Source organism: Vitis riparia, chromosome 19 (assembly GCF_004353265.1).
Source record: "Vitis riparia cultivar Riparia Gloire de Montpellier isolate 1030 chromosome 19, EGFV_Vit.rip_1.0, whole genome shotgun sequence".
NCBI classification, from domain to species: domain Eukaryota; kingdom Viridiplantae; phylum Streptophyta; class Magnoliopsida; order Vitales; family Vitaceae; genus Vitis; species Vitis riparia.
Genome location: NC_048449.1, coordinates 17,805,862 through 17,825,588, shown reverse-complemented (window position 1 = coordinate 17,825,588; position 19,727 = coordinate 17,805,862). Strand labels below are relative to the sequence as shown.

The window sequence follows — 19,727 nt, the reverse complement described above, 5'->3', positions numbered from 1 at the left end:
CTTAACAGCTCTACCAATAGCAAGACAGTTGTGGTAAGTCCTGCCAGCAGCTGCTAGGCCCCCAAGTGCAAACCATGAGCCATAGGTGAAACTTACTCCCCAATTGCCATACCTGGTGAAATGCTTCTTTGTTTAAATGGATCTGCACTGCATATATAAAAAATGATTTCCCCAGTGAAATAGTAATAGTGGAGTTGAGAAACATACCATGAGCCATCAGGCATTTGTTGGTCTTCAATGTACTTGGTAGCATTTGTGATGAAATTGTCTATCTCCTTCGTCCTGTGTTGGGGTTATAACTTCTTAAACAAAACCAGAGTCTGAATTGCTGATGCAGTGCACTCAACATACTCGGATCATCATTTTGTTAGTCTTCAAGGAAGTTAAAAGCTAGTAGAGTTAGAAAAAAAAGTTGGTCTATTATCAAGAATTTTACTCATGCTTGATGACAATGTCTTCAAAAATTTCAGAGGGGTTGAGCAGCTGAAAAGAGAGGGGATCGACATTGATTTAGATTCAAAGAATACAAAGAGAGAGAGAGAGAGAGAGAGAGAGAGAGAGAGAGATAAAACGGAAACATTGAACTTACTTAAACAAGTTGAAGTGATTTACCTCCAACCATTCTGAAGCTCTTGCAGGCTCCCAGATTGCTAAACCACCATTTTTACTCTGCAGTGGCTTTGAAAACAAGGGTTATTGATACTAAGAAGTTATAACCTGTTTTGTAATGGGGCAACCATTGAAATGGCCCAAGGAAGATGATTATGACCTGTAGCGAAAACAGAATGTTGACAGAATCAAATAGATGTTCGCGTTCCATCGTCATACCAACAATTTCTGGTGCCAACATTGAAAAGAGGATACAACACTATAACAAAGGGTACTTCAGTGAGAAACCAAGTGACTTCAGTTAATCTGCAAGCCCTGACTCAATTAAGTGTTTCAACAGAAAAAGTTACCTTCAAACCTTTTGCAGTGCAATCAGAAACCAAGTAGATTCTGATTAAAGTCAAGACACAAACCTGAGATTCCTTTATGAATTCATGTCCTTTCTTGAGTGTAGGTCCAATTTCATCTGTCATATTGCATGCTACTTGAAATAATCCCCATTTGGATCTTCAACCCAACATGCTAGCATACACAATGCCTGTTCAATTTAAGCGATATTAGTATCCTAAAGAAGTGATATATTGTTTGAATAGACGTTATCCACTATAGAAAAATACCTTATGCACACTTGCAATAGTGATGTATCTACTGTTTTCATTTTCATAATGGATGTGTTTCATTGTTACTTCAAGAGCCTTCTGTCTTAACTTGTTGAAGGGCTAACGAGTAAGAAGAGGCTCGGTACATATGTACAAACTATCCCACATCAGATCTTGTATAAGGGGATGGGGGTAGTAGAGATCCTCCTGCAATAAACAATTTTGAATGTGTTTCATGCATGCGAAACATATTCATAGGAAAAAGAAAAGTTTTCCATACAAAATCAAAACTTACCTTCGCACAAAGATGTTGTACTTTCTTCCAATTGATTTCATTATATGGTTGAAGGAAGAGCTATTTTCTCAGTTCTAGAACAAGAGGCGTGATTGGGCCAACAAATTGTTTACCATATAAGTATGACATGGACCTGTAAACCAACTGACAGTTGCACCACATTTTTTCTGCATTTATGGACTCAAATTACAAGAAGCTCGACAACGATAGGAAAATGAAAGTTAGACCAAAGTAGACATGGGAATGTCATTTCTTGAGACTAATAAACCATTCCCAGGTTGAATTTTTAAGTATTCATGCGTGATCTTATAATTGTATAAGGCTGAAGTTACACAACTTTTGGCTTAAACATTTCGAGTCCGTGTGACCAATTCCAAGTTTTATGTAAGAAGACCCTAGGATGTAAAATGCATTAAGTGTAGAAGTAGATGTGAAATTCAAGCATTTGAGTAGATGACTACAACACAAACCTGGATGCATAGGAAGACGAGAAGGGATGGGCCAAAACTTCTGGGGGCATTAGGTTGCTTCCTGACCAGTCAAACAAGCCAAAAATCTACACGGAAGAAGCAATATCATATAAGATTAAGTCCATCACACAAGAATGCATTGTATAGGATGAATGTGAACTTGTGTTTCAACTGGCCATACTGAAAGCCAAGTCTTTCCCCAAGAGGGAATAGATGTCACTCCACCACGATGGAGGATCCATTTACGCCCTCTTGCACAAGCATTGTCTCTACCACCATCGTACCCTTCTCCAAAGATACGCATACAAATGTAGCTGAGTGTTGTACAAAACATTATGCTATGTTCCTCAATATGCAATCCGTACTTACCATCTTCATTCTGCAATGTACATAAGCCATTTTCATACTTCAAAGCTCCAAGCCCATTTATGAGGTTAGGATGATGACTAGGTTCAAAATATATATACCTGATGACAGTATAGGTAGCGAAGAATTTCTTTACGATATTCTCCAAGGAATACAGTGTCAAGATGCCCTGTAATGTATAGACACATGACATGCATTTTCCATGAAATTATTCCATTGAGAATGGCTGTTAAAATGGTCCATGCACATGATTTAAGGAGTGTGAGAGGGTGTTGAGTAGACTCACCAGGGGAGGAAGGAAATACAATGGGCTAGCATTTTCAGCAAGCCAATGGCCATCACTAGCCTGCAAAGCTGAAAAGAAATGTGCACCCCTTCTCATTACTGTTGTGGCTGTCTCATATGTAATTTCTTCACCATCCCCAACCTTCGCTTATGGTATTGTTTGTTTGAAATTCTTCTCTCTAAAAAACTATAGGTTTTTTTTTTTTTTTTTTTTTTTGGGCCAAGCGAAATGGGAGTTAGTAAAGAACAAGTTTAAAAGAAAAGAAAGTAAATTAACCTCAATAGGAAACATCTATTCGTACAATAGTAAATTTGTTTAAAGGAGACATGTCTTTTATGTCTTTTTCAAATAAGGTTTGTCTTAAATGGAAATGGTGTTTGGAAAAGACATCACTTTATGCTAGTGGACTTTTTTATTAAGTCCACAAGCATGTGGGCCTAGGTCAAGCCCAAGTCCATGCCTAGCTAGTTGAGCCCACACATATATTAGCCCGGGTCTAAGCCCATATTTCTTTTAAGCACATATATTAACTAGTTGAGGCCTTGACTTTTATTGATGTTTTCTCTTTCCTTTGTAGTAGTCTTTTATGATATAATGGACATTATTGTCTTACTGACATATAGATGTAGGCATTCCTAGTCAAACCATATCAAAATTTTCTTTCTGTGTTGTGTTTATAGTTATTTCATAACTCACATGTAGTGAAGCTTCCCCTCCCACAACAGTTTCCATCATATATATTTGAAACTGATATCCTATATATTCATTCAAAATCCTAGCCATGAAAGTAAATGGCTGACTTTACAAACCTTCTTATATGATACCACATTTCTTGTGCATGCATTGGTCATCCTCTTCAATTGGTATTAAGAATGAATGAACTACCATAATTATGTATGCATGGAATTTCAATCTAAAACATAGTGCACAAGAAAAACTTCTCAAGAACTTAAATTATTCAAAGAATATTCACATTCATGATCAACAATGGTAGAAGAAAAAAGGAAAAGGACACAAAGTAGCAAAAGAGACTGAACTGCATCCATTGGTACTCTCTCTCTCTCTCTCTCTCACACACACACACACACACGCGCACACACACACACACACACACATATATATCTATATATATATATATATATATGCTTCAGAAAGCATGCTAGCTGCAGCCTAAGGCAATGGAACCAACTGGCGGTATTCTGCAATAGCCCACAAAAGGTAAATATTCCTACAGGTTGGATAGTGTATCATACAAGTGTTCAGGGAAGCTCCAACAATTTCCTGCCATAAATGAGTAATCAATGGTTAGGCCAACAAAAATTCAAGCATAACAATTTGTTGATTGTGTGAGAGTCAATGTTTTTCCGTTCCCTTTAGAAATAAGGTTGCTTCATAGAAAATCACATATTGCATGCAATATAGCTTAAACGGATGGACTTTTAGAGTTAAGGAGAGTGTTAATCGGATTTTCTAAATTTGTTCCCATGTTTTATGGTGCAAATTTCTTGAATTGGACATAGAAAAAAGAAGCTGATTTTTCAAGTGATTTTATATCTTAACTGCCGACTTCTAATTTTTCTTTTCCTTAAGGAAAAATGATGTCTAGAACAATAGAAAAATGCAATGACAGATTAAGGTATGTCCAAATGAAATAATGAACCACCTGTTGGGGAAAATCCCCATCTTCCTTTTGAGAATTGATCAAGAGCTTTGCTGCTCGGTGAAGAGGTGTTGGGTCCCTTTCCGCCTATCGAAAACAGAACTTCAGAACTAGAATTAGGGAGAATTCGCATTCTAAATTGAACTGTTAGATGTTCAAATTATAAACTGACCTGTCCAGAATGAATTAGCCCCATTAGAGTCCACCGAGTCTGTATCAAATTTGACCGGTTTCCTTCAAGAGGTGTATATTTTTGCATCACCAAGCACAAAGATAATTTTACTTTTTTCTTCTCCACTGTGAGATTTCATATGATCAATAACTTTCTCCATATATCAGTTTATGTCTTCAATCTCTAACATGCAGAATACACAAAGCGAAATGCAGCAAAATTTTGTTTTATGCAGGAAGAGAAATTCAGAAAATCATACTGCTAATTGGAATTTTATGCCTTTTGTTTAGGCATAGTTTGAAAATGTCGTTGATGGGCAACAGATTCTTCAAAGGATGGTGGTATGCATAAAAGATATCACAACTTACCTTGTCTGAGCATGAAAGATAGCTTTCTCCCCAACCACCATCATCTAGCTGTAATTTGAGTAGAAAATCAGCTGCTTTGCGAACAGCAAGACAGTTGTGGTACGTCTTGCCAGCAGCTGCTAGCCCTCTTAGTGCAAACCATGTGCCATAGGTGAAGCATACTCCCCAATTACCATACCTGTGTAAATGTTTCTTCATGTAAATTGAATATTAAATGATTCATGCCAAAAAAAAAAAAAAAAAAAATGAAAAATTGTGCAATTTCTTGAGCAAATCTAATAGTTGAGTTTAGAAACACATATACCATGAGCCATCAGGCATTTGTATTTCTTCAATGTACTGTACAACATTTTTTATGAAAATTTTCTATCTCTTGCTTTCTTTGTCCCGGGCAAAACTTCTTAAACAAAACTAAAGCGTCGATTGCTGATGCAGTGTTCTCAACATACCTGGACCATTCTACTGTTAGTCTTGAAGGAATTTAAAGCATGAAGAGTTACAAAAGATGTCAACATGCCTGAATCAGGGTATAATTTAGAATCTTACTCATGTTCAATGAAAACATCTTCAAACATTTCAGTAGGATTTAGTGACTGAAAAACATTCAAGGATTCCATTGATTTAGATAGATAGATAGATATACAGAGAGAGAGAGAGAGAGAGAGAGAGAGAGAGATTCCATCAACAATATTTGAAGTTCCTTTAATATGTTGAGGTAATTACCTCCAACCATTTGGAAGTTCCTGCAGGCTCCCAGGCTGATAAGCCACCATTTTTACTCTACAAAGGTATATAGAAAATGGGGTTTATTTATACCAGAGAAATAATTCTGAGAAAGGTAAATCCAAATGGGAAAATATAAGAAACTTTCCTGTAATAATTCTAAGAATCGTAAAAGCCATGACTTGTTTTGTAATTGAGACAACCATGTTTATATATCTTATTGTAAGATTATCCTCACCTGTAGGGAAAACATGAAATTGACGGAATCATACAGCCATTCGGGTTCAATTTTTTCCCCAACAATTTCCAGTGGCATTACTGAGAGAAGGAGGCAACACTGTAATAGAGATGAGAGTTCAATTAATGGAAAACCATGTCACTTGATTGAAGTGTTTGAACAGAATTTAGTTACCTTGAAACCTTCTGCAGTGCAATCAGAAACTTGCCAATGTTGATCCCGAACCGAGAATGTCCAAGATCCCTTAGAAATGTGTTTGTACATGCCTCTAAAATCACCAGAAGGATTGTCCTTAACCTGCAAGCTTAATTATCTGTCGAGTGGCATTAAAAAAATAATGATGGTTGATAAGAAAATATGATCTGAGCAATTAAGGATAACACCTGAGATTTCTTTATGAAGTCATGTCCTTTCATGAGCGTGGGTCTAATTTCATCTGTGAGTTTACAAGCTATCAGCGCCTGAATGGCAAGACTGGAGTCCCACAGCTGACTACCAACGACCTGCATATCTCAATGAAAATTGACATTGAATGAAGTTCAATGTCAAATACAAAATAAATTCTGAAGAGGAAAAAATTATTGGATCTAACCTGCATCTTAATTCCATCTTCTGCAATCCATATATAATCTGGCAGCCTAGCAAGGTGCTTCTTGAAAGAATCCCCATGTGGATCTTCTACCCAATAAGCAAACATACACAATACCTGCTCAATTGAAGAAAGATTTCGTTAGAGTTTCTTTTAAACATTTCTTAATACGGACAATCGTGTTACCTTCTCCACACATGCCAAGGTAATATATCCACTGTTTCTATCTTCATATTGGATGTGTTTCATTGTTGTTTCAAGAGCCTTTTCCCTCAACTTGCTGAAGGGCCAGAAAGTCAGAAAAGGCTTGGTAAATAGGTCTACACCATCTCTCATCAAATCCTGTATTAACGAATGGGGATAGTAGAGATCCTCCTGCAATATAAAATTTTTCAGAATGTTTCATGTAAGCATGAAATATTTGAAGGACAGACGATTTTAGTATAACTAAAACTTACCTGTGCGCAATGATGCCTTACTTTCTTCCAATTGATTTCATTACAAGGTTGAAGGAAGAGCTCTTCTCTCAGTTGTAGAACAAGAGGGGTGATTGGGCCAACGAATCGTTTACCATATAAGTATGACATGGGCATGTAAACCATCCGAGTATAGCACCACAATTTTGCTGCATTTATGAAACAAATTTTTTCAAGAAACCTCTATACAAGAGAAAAGAGAAGTCAATTTTAGTATAAGATGGTTTAAGTAGACATGGAAGTGGCATTCTTAAGATCAACCAAACAGCTAGCCAAAGCTTAGGTTTCTAACTCAGCATGTGTGACCCGATAATAGAATAAGGCTGAAGTTGGCATGGCTCAACTTGCCTCTTGCCTCTCTTTTAAGCATTATTAGTGATTTTGTAACCACCCATTCACAACCATATAAATATTATCTATTCTAGGCCTAATAGACTCTCAGAGCTTTAAAACGTGTCTACATGGATAAGAGGAACTCATGTGGTAGAAATTTTTTCCCTTGTCCAATGTGATGTATCACAAATGCTCCCTTGCGTCCACTAGGATTGGGCGCTAAAAAGGCAGACATTCTTTATGGGACCAAACAAACTACCATACTTGGATTGAGGACTGACTATAATACCATTTATAATAACTTGCTCCCTCCTATATATATATTGTCTACTTTGCACTTAAGAGATACATTTTTAAAACACATCTATAAAGTTAAGAGAAGTTCATACATATACAACACTATGAACTTTCTTCCTCATCCGATGTGAGATATCAAAGATTTCATCATCATCCTCCCTTACTTTTATGGGAGATAAGAGCTTAGCATGTAAAATACACTAAATGAAAATTCAAGCATTTGAATAAAAATTGTTGTGTAATTAATTAAACCTGGATGTATAGGAAGAAAAGAAGGAAGCATCCAAAACTCTGGGGGCATTGAATTGCATCCTGACCACTCATATAAGCCAAGTACCTAACCAGAGAAATGGTATTATGTGAGACTTAATAAACCAACATTCATTACAAGAAAATACATATGAAACCAAAAGAATTTGTCAACATGAATAGTTTTTTGAAAATACATCTGTATAGGATTATATATATACAATGTCCATGATCAGGTTAGAACAATAGGGTTCCAAAAGAGTGTACCTGATGACAGAATATGAAGCAAAGGATTTCTTACGATATTCTCCAGGGAATACAGTATCAAAATGCCCTGTGATATATAGACACATTACCTGCATTTTTTAGGGAAAAAATTGAAGTCAAGACATGGGGTTTGTTGATATTCACTGTTATGGCTATTAAAATGCCATTCCAATTAAAATTTTCATAATCAGTAGACTCACCAATGGAGGAAGTAGAAACAATGGGCCAGAATTTTCAGCAGGCCAGTGGTCATCTCTTGCCTGCAAGGCAGAAAAGAAATGTGCAGCCCTTTTCACTGCTGTTGTGGTTGTCTCATATGTAATTTCTTCACCATGCCCAACCTTCACTTGTGGTATTGTTTGTTTGAAATTCTTCTCTCTAAAAAATTGCAGGCTTTTTTTCAGCCAAACGAAATAGGAGTTAGTGAAGAACAAGTTTAAAAGAAAAGAAAAGGTAAATTAACCTCAACACCAAACTTCTATTTATACAATTGTTCCAAGCTAAGAGGAGCTCTTAGAATCAAAATAGGTATAACAATTATTAGTGCATATAAAAGTAGTTTCCCCTATGTATCTTGTTCTTTTGTTCTTTATGATATCATAGCCTCATTTAGTGGGAGGTGAGCCTCATATGGTCGTCTCATATGGTCACCTCATTTGATGGCAGGTCAAGTGTTTACCAACATATGTTTCTTTTTCCAATTTATTAAGCCTACGTGTAAGCCCAAAAACAAAGGCTACACATGCATGAGCAATGGCGGAGCTAGAAAATGAATTGAAGGGGTGCAAAATATGAGAATATATGCAAAAATGAATAAAGTTTATATATTTGTGTGTCCAAACCCTACAAATTAAACTTTTAAGAATATTGGTTGTGAAAGAACAATGATCAATTGATTTGTTTAGAGGTGAAAACAAGATTCTTTTGCTCTTTTTTGGGTTCAATTTTTCATAGAAATCATCACCAATAATCAAACAAAAAGAAACAAAATAAGAAAAGCTATGTAGCTAGACTACGTAAACGAGAAGTATGTGTGCATGGAAGACATGTATATTCAGTGAAAAACTGCAATCTAGAAGTATGTGTGCATGGTGTCCCTTACTTTGGTCAAGTATCGCGCCATGCGCTCATCCTTGGCTTCGTATTCCTTCTGGATGTGCCTTACCACGAGTTGGGAATCACTATAGACACGGAGCCTGGAGACGGATAGAGCCAGGGCGAGGTCCAATCCGGATAGGATGGCCTCATACTCCGCTTCATTGTTAGAGGCGGGGAATCCCAGTCGGATGGCTTGCTCCAGATGTTCTCCTGTTGGGGATTACAGCAGGAGCCTTACACCGGATCCTAATGCCCGGGAGGCTCCATCAACCCGCAAAGTCCACCATTCTTTTTCACTTGGTTCCTCGCGTTGGATAGGCCTTCGGGAGTACTCCAGCACGAAGTCAGCCATTACTTAGCCTTTCATGGACAATCTGGGTTGGAACTCGATTCCAAATTCGCTCAACTCTATGGCCCATTGAAGCATTCTTCCGATTAGGTCCGGCTTGTGCAGTATGTTGCGAAGGGGCTGGTCAGTTAGCACGACCACCGGGTGGGCTTGGAAGTAAGAACGGAGCTTCTGGGCGGCACTTCGAAGAGCTAAGGCCGTTAGCTCAACCTTTGAATACCTTGTTTCTACGTCTGCCAACGCTCTGCTGACGTAGTCAATAGGTTTCTACTCCTTGGGCTAGGGACAGCGGAACAGAGCAGCGCTAATTGCCCACTCTGATACAGCCAGGTACATATACAATTTTTCTCTGGGGAGGGGGCTGCTTAGAATGGGCGGTTGCATAAGGCAATGCTTAATTTTTTCAAAAGCGCTCTGACAGCTGTCCGTCCATCCGCTCGCTCCAGCTTTTCGTATTACCAAGAAGAAGGGTCGCAGTTTATCAGTGAAGCGGGCTATAAAGCGTCCTAACGCGACAAGCTTGCCCGTGAGGCGCTGTAATTCCTTTTTGCTCCTGGGGGGTGGTGTTTCCATGACTGCTTTCACTTGATCCGGGCTAACCTCTATCCCCCTTTGGTTGACCATAAATCCCAGGAATTTTCCAGCACTTACGCCAAAGGTGCATTTAGAAGGATTCAGCTTCATGCCATACTTCCTTAAGAGTTGGAAGACCTCTTGCAAGTGGAGGACATGTCCTTCTTGGGTTTTGCTTTTAACCACGATATCGTCAATATATACCTCCACTGTGCGGCCGACCAGAGGTTTGAAGATCTTCGTCATCAGTCTTTGATAAGTGGCGCCAACGTTTTTGAGTCTGAACGACATGACTTTGTAACAATAAAGACCGTGTGGCGTTATGAAGGCTGTTTTTTCTTCGTCAGCCGGGGACATGGGGATTTGGTGGTATCCAGAGAAGGCATCCAAGAATGAGAGCATCCCTTGCCCAGCAGTGGAATCCACAATTTGATCTATCCGTGGCAAATGGAAACTGTCTTTTGGGCATGCATTATTGAGGTTGGTGTAATCAACGCACACCCGCCATTTGCCTTCTTTTTTGGGTACCACCACTACATTTGCCAACCAGTCCGGGTACTCCACTTCTCTGATGAATCCGGCTTCCAGCAACTTGTCAATCTCATTTCGAATAATCTTTTGCCTGTCCAGGTGAAAACGTCTAACCCTCTGTCGGATGGGTCTTGCTGTTGGCAAGACGTTAAGCCTATGAGAGGCGATGGAAGGATGAATTCCCTTCATATCAGAATGCGCCCAGGCGAAAACATCATGGTTTTGTCTGAGGGCGTCTTGGATGTTCTGGGTCTTTTCTGGCGTCAAGAGGGAACTGATATACGTAAAGTGAGTTCCTTCTTCCAAAATTTGGATCGTTTGTAAGGGATCTGCTATCGGGGGATCTTTGTCCGCCGGACTCAGTGATTGCTATTGGTCCAGCACGTGGGTGGACTCAGGGAGGGTTTTATCCTCCTGACTGGTTCCTACCTCTCTCGTGCTATCTAGTAGCATTGGTGAGCGGCTAACTGGCTGCCGTATAGGTCGATTTGCCCATCCTTGGTAAGGAAGCTTACCATTTGATGATACGTAGAGGGGATGACTTTCATGTAGTGCAGCCATGTGCGTCCCAAGATGACATTGAAGGGTGATAAATCTTGTACCACTGAAAATTGTACGTTGAGAGTGACTGGGCCAGCTTGGACCGGCAGTACAATATCTCCTAAGGAAGTAGTTGATGCCCCGTTGAATCCGGACAGAATTCGCCCAGGGTTTTCGAGGCCTGTGAGACTGCGTCCCATGTGGCTAATGACCGATGCTTGTACAAGATCGGCCGAGATGCCCGGGTCAACTAGGATGCGTCTTACGTCAAAGTCTCATACTTCTAGGGACAGAATGAGGGCGTCGCAGTGCGGCTGCAATATCCGTGTGGGGTCTATTGGTGGGAAAATGATTGTCCCATCTATGGGGCGAGGGCCCCCCCAGTTATCCCAGGCCGGATGGAATTGATACGCTCACGCACTAATGCTTCCCGCAACAATCTCTGTCTTTTTCGTTTGGAGTCGTGCTCCTTGTCCAATGGGCCTCCATTAATATAGTTTATAATGGCTTTGGGGGCGGATGGAGCCGTGGGGGCTCCAGAGTTGTGATTTCGGGAAGCGTCTCTACCTCCGGCATTTGAGCGGAGGTATTGCCTCAAATGTCCCGCCTTTATGAGCCTTTCGACCAAATAATGGAGGCTCCTACATGCCTCTGTTGTGTGACCATGGTCCTTATGGAAGGCACACTTTTTACTATGATCCCTTTTGGATGGGTCCGTTCTGAGGGGTCTAGGCCACCTGAAATCGGACATGTCTTGGATCATAGGGAGAAGCTTCTCATAGGATATGGAAAGGGGTGTGAGGGGCGGCATTTCCAGGCGACTTGGCCCTTCTTGCCTTCGATCGGATGGCCTTGGCCGGTCCGGAAGTTTGGCACTTCTTTTCGCACCACTTCTGGATGCCTGTCCGGCAACCAAGACTTGCTGGGTGGCTGCTCGTACCTCATCTTCGAGCATTGAGTATTTGCTTGCACGCCGGAACAGGTCGTCCATCGTCGTAGGAGGCTTTTTAGCGAGTGATTCGAAAAGTGGGGTGCCTGGACAGATGCTTCGCTTGAAGATCTGCAGGACAGCATCCATGCTGTAAGCCTCTACTTGTAGCACGACCTGACCAAACCGCTTCACGAACTCCCTCAAGGACTCTTTATCTTGCATTTTTATGTTTCGCAGAGTGCTGATGTTCTGCTTTTGCCGAGCAGAGCATAGGTATTGTCCCACGAAGGCTTCCGACAAGTCCCTGAAATTATCAACAGAGTTGGGAGGTAGGCAGTGAAACCATGAGAGGGCTTACCCTTGTAGGCTGGCGGGGAATACATTGCATAGCAGTGGGTCGTTTCCTATATCGAGAGTCATGAGTTGTCGATAATGCATGATATGGTCGAAAGGGTCGCTGGACCCGTCGTACGTGGAGAATTTTGGTACGAGGAATCCCCTTGGGGGCTCGTAATGAATAATATGAGAGCAGAAAGGCGTGGAGAGCATGTCGTCCAACCTTTTGCTGATGGAGCCAACAGGTGGCTCGTTTGGGAGGTTTCTCCCAACTTGTCGTACCGCTTGGTATGGGGGAACGTTCTGCACCATAGGGGTGACCATAGGGTCAGGGTGCGGGGGAACGTTCCGCGCCATAGGGGTGACCATGGGGTCAGGGTGCGTTCCCCAGGTTGTGGCTACTGGCGGCCTTGGCCTGCCATGCTCCTAGGGGCCTAGTCTCGCGCGCATCGCGCCCGAAAACTAGGGCCTTTTGTCGCGTTGTCTCTTTAACGAGAGATGAGTAGAGTCCGAGCTTTCCTCACGGGGGGCTCGGTGCATGGGCGTGTGTGGCTCATGTGGCCTAACATTGTAGGTTTCAGGGATTGCTCCTACTGTCCCAGGGTATATTGACTCTGGGTCAGGCATTGAGTTTGCTACCTGGCCTCTTGAACGCTGTTGACAAGGAGGCCCCATTGATGAAGCCTGGATGCGCAGCACCGCGTTTTCTTTTCTTAATCTTACTGTCTCCTGGAGGAGAGCTTGCAGTTGTCGCTCGCTTGCCAACTGTCTTCTCTCAATGGCTTGGCACCATTCAGAGTAATCTTCCTCTCCCCTAGCAGATGATTGTCTTATGGAAGGTGTGACCATCTTTGTCGGTGACTGAATCAGCGAAGTTTCCCACAGACGGCGCCAATATTGAGGCCTCGTGTCCCAGTGATCCACGTTGCTGTCAAATGGACGCAGGCTCTCAACCAAGATTGAGTTCTGGTTCAGCTATCCCTGCAAAAGATGTCCAGACGGGGTGTCCGGACACACCCTCCGATGGTTTTGTTAGCCATGTATCTAGAGAGATTAATCAGTTAGCCTTTTACTAGGTATAGCAAGCTTACCTTCCTCCTTGTGTGAAGGTCCATATATATAGTGACAGAAGCTCTACCTCCCTCTTTAATGGTGGGGAGACTTTTTGGCTCGTCATGATGCCTCTAGGTGGTGGCAGGGCCATCATCACCCTACGGGCGGCTGTCAGAGATCTTGGGAGGTAACTTGGCTATCATAGATCGTGGGAGGTGACTTGCCATCATTCCTGTCCTTTCGCTCTGTAGGAGGCGGAATGTGGGTTGTGGTAGGCTGTCGGAATGACGTAGTAAGACTTGCTTACTTTGGTCAACGATCCGGACAACAACATATCCGGATAGGATATGGCGGTCGTCCGGATGTGATATGGCAGTTGTCCGGATGTGGTGTTTGCGAGTACCGTGTGCCTCTCCCTGAGGGAGTCCGGATAGGGGAGACGCGCCACATGTCCTCTTGGGGAAATCCGGATGGAGCTGATCCGGATAGAAATGCGTGCCACGTGTCATCAGGGGGAGGGGTCCCTACATGTTGGATTGAAATTTGCTGAGAAATACCTCGAGGACCTGTCGTCAAAGTCATTCTTCACTGGGTTAGTTGATTACATCATTTTAGGCCTAGTTGTTGCAATGATTTGGGAGAATAAGAACATTGTTACCACCGGTAGTAAGATTATTGGAGCTACAAACCCATTTGACTATGCTCTTGGCAGCATCCGTGATGACCTTGCTTTTGGCATTGGTAGGAATGTGATTCATGGGAGTGACGTTAATGGAAGATAAAATGGTCAACTCACTTCACCCATCCATCTTGCTACATCTATGTGAAGCAGAAAGTATCTTTTATTTGGATGAAGTCGCAAGCTATCCAAGAAGCTTGAATTTAGCGAAGTCTATTGCACCATCCTTCCTATGTGCATGCAACCCGCATGCATGACCCTCTCGGTATACATTTGATCAGTTACTACTTGTCCCTAGCCTCGGTATCCTCAGTGCCTGGTAGTCTTCACACAACTCATCCAAACCCTGACACCCCAGAAGAAGACATTTATGTTTCCTCTCTCCCAACCATTCGATTCTCCATTCTGCATGTTTCCTCCAAATACAATTTTGTCAAGGTGAAAGGATGAGTTTATTAATCTGGATGTTTCCTCTGGGCGAAGAAGGGGTTCTAATGGAGCGCCGATTGTCTCCAAGGGAAGTTATCATTCTTTTTTTATTTGAAGATCATCTTCTTTTGCTCAATCCATCAAAGAGGAGTCAATGGAGAATAATTGACAGAATTCTGTAGATGAGGAACTCCAAATCAGAATCTGGCTGCGAGATCCACTCCATTCCTGCATGGTCATGCATGGCCACTTTTGGGTCATATGTCATCCTCCACTTTCTCAGCCTCTCATTTTTTAAAATAATTTTCTCAACCCCATTTTGTAAATGATTTTCCAAATTCTGGTTTTCAAATAATTTTGAATCTCCACATTTTTCGTCTTTAGAATTTTTAAATCCCAAAAATCCATCTCTTTCAATAAAATTGGTTGCCATTTTCTCTTCGGCAAACCATTTTTACATTTTCCATGTTTTTCAAAATATTTTAAAATAAGTGTGGATTTATTTTTCATAATTCTCGATGATAGAATTTACGAAATTGATTCGCTCAAAAATAGATTGGGCTATGGTGGGGCCCGACATCAAATAAATTTTATTTAAAATAAAAATAGATTTGAATGAAATGTCATGCATGCTATTGGTGGTTCTTCATCTTGTTTGGTGATGTGAGTGACATATTTTGTATTCATTACTGTGCACTAACCCTCTCTCTTGATAGCGCATGGTGGCTCGTTGCCTAGGTACGCACCCACTTTCACTCTGGTCATTGCCTATGCATGTTCTGATTCTCACATGTGCATGATTGTTCTGGGTATTCATTGATTTACTCATCCATTGTCATGATTACTTCATTTTATCAGTAGAGACTCAACTTTAGGGATTTAGAGGGGTGTTACGGTCTTTACCGTACCTTCCCGATAAGTAACCTGACCCTTGAACCCGATCCGGTTTTTCGCAGACCACCTTTTCCTAAATAAGGAGTCACACTTAGGGTTTTCTTTCTTATTTTGTTTACCCTTTTAAAAATAAAACAAAAATAAGTGACGACTCCAAGTCATTTTTCTGATAAATAAAATCATTTTCAAAATAAAAATCGAGCTCGTCATCGAGTGGAAAACGCATGAGCCAAAATGCGGGGTCCACACAATTACTTACCACTCTTCCAATGGCCCCAACTTCTCTATGAACACAAGCTATGCTTGACAATCCCTCTCCTTCACCAGAACAACCCACACAACTTCCCACTAGCATTAACACTCATGGCTGGTCACCTATGCAAAATTGAGACAAAAACGTTATTTGGCTCTCCATGCTAGTCATTCTACTCATATTGAACCTAGAACTCTTAAATCAAAACTTAAACAACCTCATTAGGTGGTTCATATGGAGGAAGAAATAAACAACTAGAGGTTAAAAATGTCTTCTTAATTGACTATCTTAAGGAAATGATTTACAAGGAGTAACCTCCAGGGTTTGTTAACCCTAATTTTCCTTCACACGTTTGTCTTCTTAAATGTTCCCTAAATGGCATGAAGCAAGCCACTTAAGTTTGGTTTAAGTGTTTATCACAAGCTCTTATTCAACTTGGTTTCTTTGATACCAAGAATGACTCATCATTATTTATTTTGCATACAAGTTCTCTAATTGTTTTAATCTTAGTTTATGCAAATGATGTTATTGTAAGAAGTAGCAACCCTTGCTATAATTCAATATATTATTACTACTTTCAACTCTAGATTTGCTTTAAAGACCTTGGCTACCTAAAATATTTCTTGGAAATTGAAGTTAAATATTTTCAAGGTGGTTTTTTATGGACCTGCATTTTTCACATACATTCCTACTCGATAGCAAGACTCGCTTTTTAGTGAAAATTTGATTTTGAAAAAGTTAGAGTCAACATTTATTTTGTTTATTTTTTAAAGGGAAAACAAAATAAAAAATAAATTCTAAAAATGACTTTTTATTTGGAAAAGTGTCTTTCAAAACTGAGTCCAAATCCAGGATTCATGTTATCTATCGGGAAGGTACCATAAGGTAGCACTCCTCTAACCCTTAAATAAAGGTCTCTACTAATTAAATTGAGGTAACTATGATAATTGATTTGTAAATCAATGGATGCTAAGAATCATGAGATATATATCATAGTAATAATGAAAACATAATTAATAATCACTCAAACAAGCCATTCACACTCAAAGAGTCACATCAACAAGGAAAGGAAGGAGCGTACCTTATAGCATGCTAAGCATTCTTATAAAATAATATAATGTTAATAAATAAACCATATCAAGGAAGCATTCAAAAAAATACATGCATACCCAAAGAATCAAACAACAGAAAAAGAGAGGAGATATACCTTGATAGCTAGCAAAGCACTTTCATAAAATCATTTAGGGTTATTTCATAAGTAATAATAATAACAAATATAAAATCATAGGTAAGACCTCACAATAGATACAACATATGCATATCTCAAATCATGAAATAAAGAGATAATAAGGTATGAAAAAGATGAAACAAAATACAATACACATGCTTAAAATTTCAGGATTAGCTAACAAGTATTCACTCACAAAAATTAGTCTAAATAAAATATCAAATAAAGAATTCCAATCCAAAGAAAGGTTCAACTAATGTGTATAATATGTCTACAATGTAAATCAATAATCAAAAGAATGCATAAAGAGATGGAATTATAAAAACCCTACAGACTATCATCAATAGGGTAGAACAAGGGTATTTACAAAATAAATCTTAAATAAATACCTAAAATTGTTATTTTATCAAAATAAAAAATGGAGAACATCTTCAATATGTCTAAATCATAATAAAAAAATTCCAAATTATTTAATTATATGCTATTCAATACCAAATTAAATCAAACTAAGGACACTACACAGAACATTCAACATATGATTAAAACAAAGATGTTCATGAAATTGATTCTAAAAAAAATATCTAGAAATAGAATTTCATCACAAAAAGGGACAATATCTCCTATGTCTATATTATAACCCAAAAGATCACATTATTTAATTATGTTCCATTCAATACCATATTTCATCACAATTCATATTGGTAAAAAACAAGACAAATTACAAAGCATACAAGAATTAATTTATTTGGTGAATTTAGATGTTAAAATCACATAAAAAGTTATGCAATTTCTTCTATATGATTTCGTTGCATGAAAAATAACAGCGAGATTAAATCATAGAAGAACTTATTGAAATTCAACCAAAAAAAAAACCTTAACTATAGAATAGAGCCGGTGTAGTGGGTGTAGAAATGAAAATTTATTTCTCCTACTTGGGAGGTAATTTTTGAGTGTCACAGGGGTCTAAATTATAATTTATGAAGTTTAGATTAAGGAAAAAACATCAAAATAAATTAATGAAATCACCAAATAAATTAATTTTAAAAAACTATTTTGGGTATCTAGAATAGTGCTGAAATTAGACCTAATGAAAGACTAATTTAAATGCCTTACTTGGAGAAGTGTTTCAAGCTCAAAAATAAAATAAAATTATTTCACATAGTTAAGAATTCTAAAACAATAACCAAGCATTGAAAAAAATTTAAAAGGTCTCTATGTGGTTGGATTCTAATTTACAACTTCAAAGGTGTAGTGGACTAACAATAGTGGCAATAGAGAACTGATTTTTGGAAAACTTTGAATTTAGGGATTCACTAGGTCCCTTTTAAATTTTTATGAATTTATCTATGCTTCCTTAACCTCATGTGAGCATGAACAAGCTCACTAAGGCTAGGAATGACTCCATTGATTGGAGCTATAAATTTAATTCATGTATGAGAAAAATAAAAAATAAATGAAAACCTTTTCAAATATGCATACCAAATGAACAAGGTATCAATTTTTATTTATTTTTTATTTTTAAATAGTCTTCTTTTCACATAATTGATCTAATATGGATTTGAATAGTGAACTTTCATGATTCACTCTGTTTTAGAAACAATTAAAAATACTTTAAAAATCATTAAAACACATAAAATCATAAATCACTAAAAAGGCACCTAAAGATCATTGTGTGTGTATAAAAAAATGAGTGTTCAAACTTAAGTGAATTGTGAACTTTGTGCATCTTAGAAATGACTTAAAAGTGAATTGTGAAAGTGTGCCAAAATTAAGCCTCTAAAGTGACCTAAACAAGCATATAAAATTGACTTAAAAGTGAAATGAACAAGTGATACAAAAAAAAGAGATACATGGGGACCTCAACTAATGACCTATATATGTGTGATTAGTGATGAAAGATTATAAGGATCAACTAACCTAAAAATAAAAATTAAGAGACATGAATCAATACAAAAACACTAACATTCAAAACCTATTTTCATGATTTTTCAATCGCTTATTTTTGGAAAAACAAATTTAAAAGAAAAGAAACCTAATCTTAATTCTAAAATTAACAAAGAAACATTTCACATTCAAGCAACATATCATCAATTAATCCAACACTCATGTGTGTCCTATTCCTCCGCACCCAACCTAATCTAATATATCCAAAATCATGAAAATGAGAAGAAATAGGAAAAAAAAAAGGTATAAAAGAAATCAAAACTAAAATTAAAATTCAGCAACGTACCTCAAATTAACTTTCTCTTCAAAATTCGGTGGTGTCCTTTTTACTTTTTCACAAATCTAATCTATGCATCTATGTGTTCTCAATGGCTGATGCATGCCTTCTTCTCCAATATTCCTCTACTGCATCTCTTAAGGATCAAATTCTTCTCCAATATTCCTCTACTGCATCTCCTAAGGATCAACGTTGCTGCATGTTTTCTCTCTCCTTTACCAAATGCTATTACATTTCATGCTTGCATCTTCACTTCAAAAATTATGTTGTAACTTTCAATTAAAGGCATGCACTAATAGCTCCACAATCAACCCACTCTAATCATCAATTGTGTACAACCAACTCAAGAAAAACATGAATAGTGTTTTTTTCTCACAAATTTCATTTAAAAAAATTATTCCTTATCTAGAAACTTCCCTCAAATTATGCCATGCCAATTTGTGGACCTGCATTTTTCACGTGTGTCCCTACTGGACAGCAAAACTCACTTTTGATTTGTGAAAAACTAAATTTTCATTAAAATTTGGAATCACCGCTTACTTTTATTTATTTTTTAAAGGGGAAATCAAGTAAGAACAAAACGTCTGAAATGACTCCTAAATTTTGGAAAAGCTA

General features: G+C 38.7%; 2 pseudogenes; both read right to left on the bottom strand.

The window, feature by feature from the left end:
• Positions 1-3,795: 3,795 nt before the first annotated feature.
• On the bottom strand, positions 3,796-9,447 carry LOC117908279 (annotated as a pseudogene).
• Positions 9,448-10,917: 1,470 nt separating this feature from the next.
• Positions 10,918-12,712, bottom strand: LOC117908278 (annotated as a pseudogene).
• Positions 12,713-19,727: the final 7,015 nt, after the last annotated feature.